This window comes from Neophocaena asiaeorientalis, unplaced genomic scaffold (genome assembly GCF_003031525.2).
Source record: "Neophocaena asiaeorientalis asiaeorientalis breed wild unplaced genomic scaffold, Neophocaena_asiaeorientalis_V1.1 scaffold29, whole genome shotgun sequence".
NCBI lineage: Eukaryota > Metazoa > Chordata > Mammalia > Artiodactyla > Phocoenidae > Neophocaena > Neophocaena asiaeorientalis.
The window spans coordinates 1768699-1773684 of NW_020174423.1; the positions used below are offsets into that span (position 1 = coordinate 1768699).

The 4986-nt window shown below is 50.0% G+C and overlaps 1 long non-coding RNA gene across 1 annotated transcript; it reads left to right on the forward strand.

Annotated features, from left to right (window-relative positions):
• The first annotated feature begins 2637 nt into the window (after positions 1-2637).
• On the forward strand, positions 2638-4784 carry LOC112407342 (uncharacterized). The gene is made up of 3 exons (XR_003004727.1): positions 2638-3368; positions 4135-4184; positions 4667-4784. It is a non-coding gene; the product is annotated as an uncharacterized LOC112407342 (long non-coding RNA).
• Positions 4785-4986: the final 202 nt, after the last annotated feature.

Here is a 4986-nt window from a genome sequence, read left to right on the forward strand (position 1 = left end):
ACCACTGCATCACCAGGGAAGTCCCTGACACTACCTTTTAAAGTAGTTCTCCAAACAGTTGCCTCCTCTCCACCACTTGGACCTCTGACCTCCCTTGGGGTCTTACTATCTCTTGCCTTGATGACAATTAAGCTTCTTGAAAAGTCTCTCTCTCTGCTCCCATTCTTGTCCACCTCAAATTTGTCCTCCACATAACAGCCAGAGTGATGTATCTAAAACCCAAAACTGACCATGTTACTCCTCTGTTTGAACTCTTTACCTGGAAGGTAAGGTATAGAATTTTCAGTCCACATTTCTTGCTATAAAATAAGATTCCGCCAGAGCCTTGCCCTTGCCTACAGCTCCCCGTCCACACTCCCTGCTCTGCAGCCTGTTTTTGTTTATGGAACCCCTTCTGTCCAAGAGACCCCTGCTCTCTCTTACTTCCAACTTGGCTATTATCAACTCTAGAACTCAGTTGAGACCTTCCCTTCCCTAAGTCTTTCCTGACATCTCACGTGAGGCTAAGAATCCCCCCGACCCCCCCCAGCGCTCCCTTTATGCCCCGAACACATCACTATCACCACACATAACCAAGCGTTTGATAAATATCTGTTTGCATACCTATCTCTCCTACTACATGTAAATTCTTGAAAAGCAGGGACAGAGCAAGGCAGGTGCTCTATAAATGTTTTTTGAATGGTCCTTGACCTTGGTAAATCAGATAAACTCTCTGGGTTTCAGCTTCCTCATCGCAGAAAAAGGATGACTCTACCCTATGTTGTGGAATTAAATGAGATGATACAAATGAAATGCCTTACCCAGTACCTGGCACATAGTAAGTACTGAACTGACAGTCACTTCCCTCACCACCATTCCAACTTCTGCAACACCATTTTTTTTTTTTTTTTTTGGCTGTGCCGTGCAGCATGCAGGATCTTAGTTCCCCAACCAGGGATCGAACCCGTGCCCCCTGAAGTGGAAGCACGGGGCCCTAACCATTGGACCACCAGGGAATTCCCCACAATTTTAATTAAATGGGAAAAGATTTCTCAGTATCCTTTATTTAGCTGTATGTCTCCCCTACTGGAGCGCAAGCTCTGTGAGAAAATGGGGCCAGGTCTGTATTATTCATTGCTACATCTTTTGCATACGGCAGGTGCTCAATAAATATTTTTAGGATAAGTGAATAACTGCTGTATGCGCTTATTTGATTTTTCATTTTCACCTTCAATGAGCTTAATGTTCTTGTTTTCTTTTTCACATCGTATAAATCATCGACTTCTATTTATTCCGTGTGCGCTGTTTTCCTACTGCAAACCAGCCAACGCCCGAGGAAGAGTGGAGTCTGGGCTCCTGGACAAGCCAGGCTGCCGGCAGTCGGCGAGGTTGCTGGCCACTCTCTCCCCTGGAGAGGCTGATGCCCGCAGAGGCACTGGGGGAGGCATCGTCCCACTTTCACCTGCTGACCCCTACGGAGCACACAGCTCGCTCACTTACATTCACGGGCTCCTTTCATTCCCATAATAGTCCTAGGAGGGAGAAATTGTTTTACTGTGTCAGGCAGGGGCCCAGAAGGGGACAGATTAGCTCACCCAAGCTGGGGAACTGAGGAATGTTTAATAAAGGGATCTTATAAAAGTTTGAGCAGGGTTTAAGGAACCCTGCAAGGAATAGTGTAGTCCCTGGGGCTGGTGACAGCTGGAGTCCTTATCCCTCCTGAAGGGATGAGAGGAGCCGCCAGCGGCAGCCACCCGGGAGGGAGGGAGCTGGAAGAACAAACTCCCTGGCCTCACTCTTCTCCTGCCAGGGCTCCCCAGTGGCCAAAGGCAACCGCAACCACGTGGTCCAGAGGGGTGGGCCTTCAGGCCATGAGCAGGGTGAGAAAAGTCAAGAATGACTCTGGAAGAGCAAACAGGGCAAGGCCTGACAGTTCGACAGTACCAGGAGGGGGAACCCAGGCAGTCCAGCTTTTAGCTACTGGAGTTTTCCATGAGGAGCTAAGAGATGGTCATGTCTTCATGGGATGAGTGGGTACCGCCCAGATGGGGAAGGAAGACAGCCCCCTCTTTATAAACGCATACACACCCCCATGCTGCTCTGAACTGACAGGAAGCCACCTGCTGACAACTCCAGCAGCGTGGAAATGTTGCAGTGAATTTCCCCCAGCACAAGGCCCCAGCAGCAGTTAAGACCCTAGACTTGGGAATCAGACTGGCCAGGACATGAATCACCAGCTATGTGAATTTGGGCCTCATCCGTAAAATGGAAACTGTCATACTAACGGGGGTGTTGTTAGGATTACATGCAGTGTGCGATTTGCTTTGCATTCATTAAACATTAGCTAAAAACACTATCTTGGTAACAGCTATGGCTTTGCACTATCATAGTTTTTTGACCTAATTACTTACTCATTCCAACTTTCAGAATCCTTTAAGAATGGATATTTCTGTAACTGAGAAGAAGGATAATGGTACCACACAGAGATTTATAGTTTTAAACTCCTTTCCCTTAGATTATCAAATGGGATTGTTACAAAAACCCAGTGAGAAAGGCTACAGAAATATTACTCTGCCTCTTTTAAAGATGGAGAAACTGACAGCCAAAGAGTCTCAGTGGCTCGTTCAAGGTCACTGAGGCAATAAACGTGATGGCATCCCACTGAAAAGGCAACGCCCGCTATCTGGTCTCCTAAAGGCAGATGGAAGCTGCAGCTCAGAGGGGGCACCTTGTGTGTGCCCATCACTCTGTAGCCGTCTTTCGGCTGCATCATTTAACAATGTGCGTTTCCCCAAATTATAATTTTGTCCTTCGTTTGCAACAGAGAATATCAGAGCCGCTTCCTCCCGGTAAGCCTGCGAGCAGGGGAGTGGTGAGTGCCCACGGTCAGGTTGGCTGCACCCCACTCACTGCTGTTTAAGTTTCCTCAGTACAGACCACTCCTCCAGCCTCTCCTGGCAGAGAGCACTGCGTTCACTCCCCCAGCTTCACTAGTGCTTTCTCTGTGGCCGGGCAAGAAAGCAGAGCTTGCCCCCAGGCTTCACTTACTGGAGAAGCCCATCTCTGAAAGCACAAAGAGAAGCCCATCTCTGAAAGCACAGCATGCATTAGCACCCTCTCCTTCGGAGAGAGCTATTTTTGTCTTTCGTCTTCAGAGACTGTTCCAAAGTAGGGGATGCAAGAATCAGGAGGAGAACCAAAAAAACCCAAGGTCTCCAGCTCAGAAGAGAGCAAATCACTGTCATTTCCTCAAACAATTGCCGCAGCAGTGACGGAGAACAAACTGTGCTGGAGTCGAGCTGCCCTTGGGTACAGGACAACATCCAGAAAGAGACAGATCTCTTTCTGTGGGATTTCTCTCCGTACACTTCGCCACTTCGCGGAACAAGGTTCGTTGCCATGGTTACCAGCGAGTCACATGATAGCCTCGCTCCCTAGAAGTGTAGGAGAACAGCCGGCTCAGACTGTGATGGAGAGAGAAGATGCTTTCCTCCCCAGCATGTTTGCTTTTCCTGAGCAAACCTACGCAGCACTTTCCGGTTCTGACCTGCCCACTTAGGGGGTAAGGGCCAGCCGCTCTTTGGGGTACCAATTCATTGCTTTCATAATGAGAGCAGCACAAGTTTCCCTCAAGAACTTTTCCTTCTGGTTTCAGGAGCCCCTCTCCCCCACTCCAGCCCCTTCCTTCTCTGGTCCCTCTGTCCCACATGCGTGGGCGCGCGCGTGTGTGTGTGTGTGTGTGTGTGTGCGCGCACACACACACACACACACACACGAGTGCTGTACTGAACTCCTGAGCTGAGTGGAGGGTGGAGCATGCCGCCTACACCACTTGAATAAGCTCTTTTAAAATCCGAGGATGGCATGAGTCAGGGAATTTTGAAGCTGTGGTACCATCAGGGCACTGATGCCTCAAGGGGGTGAAGAGAGGGAGAATGGACTCACCCAGATCCTAAAGAGACCGGGCAGGGTCAGCTTTCCCCAGCCCAGCCTCAATGTCTTAGAATTGGGTCCACTCTGACCATGTCTGATGTGGTGAAGTGGGCGTGGGCCCACGGTTGTCGCCTTCCTGGGAAGAGAAAACCGTGGCCTCGGAGAAAGCTCTAGAATGACAAAGCTCTTTGCCTCTTCCCTTCCCCCTCTCCTTCCCTACAGAACCAGGCCAATTAGCTCAAGTTCTGGGCTGCAACAGCAAGGCTAGAGAGGTAGGTCTTTTCCCCTGACAATTATGGATTGCCTACTTCTTTGGGTTCAGATCATATCTCATCTTATCGATTCCGTCACATTTTCTGGTCTGCTTTCCCCATTGCAAAAGCAAAATCTGGATGATAGAAACAGACACAGAGTCAGCAGGCAGCAAAGGCAGGGCCAGGGAGGGACTCTGCCGCAGCTGGGCTAGGCGATTCAGAGGCCTCGCTTCAGGGTCACTGCCTCAAAGAGCAAAGTGCATTCAGAGACAGGAGGCAAACAGCCTCACAAATGCAGCTAACCCCACGGGGCACCACAGGGCCAGGGCCAAGGAGACCAGAGGGCTCTAAAATGAAGGGGGGAAGGTATGCACCCCAGGGGTATGTGAACCTCCATCCGGTGGGGTACAAGAAATATTAGAACCTCCATTTACAGTTATCTCTTCTTGTTATATGTATTTTGGTACATGTATTATAACGTATCAAATTTTATCACATAGGATCAGATTTGACTGAGATTAAGAAAGAAGAGAAGGGGCTTCCCTGGTGGCACAGTGGTTGAGAATCCGCCTGCCAATGCAGGGGACACGGATTCGAGCCCTGGTCCGGGAAGATCCCACATGCCGCGGAGCAGCTAAGCCCGTGCGCCACAACTACTGAGCCTGCGCTCTAGATCCTGTGAGCCACAACTACTGAAGCCCACACGCCTGGAGCACGCGCTCTGCAACAAGAGAAGCCACCGCAACAAGAAGCCCACTCACTGCAGCGCTCACCGCAACTAGAGAAAGCCCGCACGCAGCAACAAAGACCCAACACAGCC